Source organism: Pteropus vampyrus, unplaced genomic scaffold (genome assembly GCF_000151845.1).
Source record: "Pteropus vampyrus isolate Shadow unplaced genomic scaffold, Pvam_2.0 Scaffold39, whole genome shotgun sequence".
NCBI classification, from domain to species: Eukaryota; Metazoa; Chordata; class Mammalia; order Chiroptera; family Pteropodidae; genus Pteropus; species Pteropus vampyrus.
This window is the reverse complement of record NW_011888820.1, coordinates 4,052,854-4,054,413: the sequence shown is the minus strand read 5'-3', so window position 1 is coordinate 4,054,413 and position 1,560 is coordinate 4,052,854. Positions and strand designations below refer to the sequence as shown.

The window sequence follows — 1,560 nt, the reverse complement described above, 5'->3', positions numbered from 1 at the left end:
TAAAATTATGATACATTTCTTTTAAAATTATAGACACATCAAAAGCTTATCTTTATCAGCTTTAAGATGTAAAAGACATTGATTTATTCTTTCCCAGAGAAAGGGAAATATGCGCTGAATGGACAGTTGTTACCCGTCAACTACATTGCTATAGAGTATCATATTACTATACTCATTAATAGTAATTTATTTGAGAAACTGACTGCAGTTATTTGTTATAAATTCTGCACTGACCTAAGCCGTTAATGATTTCCACTATGCCTAACAGCAATTTCAAAGGCTCTAACTGCAATCAAAAAGCATATGCAATGAACTTGCCAAGGAGAAACTTTTATGATGCATATCAAATGCAATGAAAATGTGAGAGTTGGAAATCCAAAAAAAAAAAAAAAAAATTTAACACAAGGAACATTGCAAGTTAAGGGTCCCCACACTACTGCTGATTTCCACATTATTCATTTGTTAGATTAAAGGAATGAAATGCGAATTGCTTAACAATGCAGCAACTGAAGAACTTGATGTGAACACATAAATCTGTAAAGAGCACAAAATTCAATAAAGAGCATTATTGATTATTATTGTGAAATGAGTTCTAATTAGAAACATTAAGAGGGCACTTATTATAAAAACTAATGAATGAGTACAAAGTTCTAGATTTTTCTTAAGGGCTGTCGGCATATCTGCATTGTTTCCAAGCTTCTGATAAGCCCAGAAATTGCATAGTTAGGTGGTAAACTCTATGAAAGAGCACAAGATTCGGAGGCACAGAGCACTGATAATGAATTCTAGCCTGGCTCTACCGTTTACTTATTGTGTGACATTAGGCATGTTACCTAAGCCTCTCAGAGCCTCATTTCTTTCACCCATACAAAACTGAAATATTACCTACCCCCACAGGATTGTAATGAAGATTGAAATAATATGCATGTGAACTACTTAACACAATGCTTGACACATAGAGCTCAATAAATGGTACTTGCCATTATTAAAGATACATTTTGGGGTTTTTTCCAAATTGTAGAAACATGCAGTTAAGCCAAATCGAGATGACTGAACTTTCTAGATTCAATTTATATTCTGCAATACTGAAATATTTAAGATACAATTGATCAAATAGACAATTATTTTTATCATTTAAACCCAGTAATGAGGTCTATAGCCATGCTACCTTGAACATGCCTGATCTCATCTGATCTTGGAAGCTAAGCAGCATCGGGCCTGGTTAGTACTTGGATGGGAGACCACCTAGGAATACTGGGTGCTGTAGGCTTTAAAAAAAACTCAGTAAGGAAAAATATTATTTTTAATATTTTTGTAGTCCAATCAAAGGATACTTTGTACAAATCAAGTGCTTAATTAATTTTGGTGGGTTATATTCCAAACAAATCATAATTCATTAATTCTCTATAAATATTCCCCCACAATTTTATAAATTTTGTATGAGGAAAATATGCATAGGATACTACAAGAACATAGTTACAGTTAGCTCAGAAATTTACTGGACATTCAGACATGCAAAGATTGTTTGGAAATTTTAAAATTCTGTTTAAGTATAAATAT

General features: G+C 32.6%; 1 pseudogene; it reads left to right on the top strand.

Moving 5' to 3' along the window:
• The first annotated feature begins 1,151 nt into the window (after nucleotides 1-1,151).
• Nucleotides 1,152-1,270, top strand: LOC111738539 (annotated as a pseudogene).
• The last annotated feature ends 290 nt before the right edge of the window (nucleotides 1,271-1,560 follow it).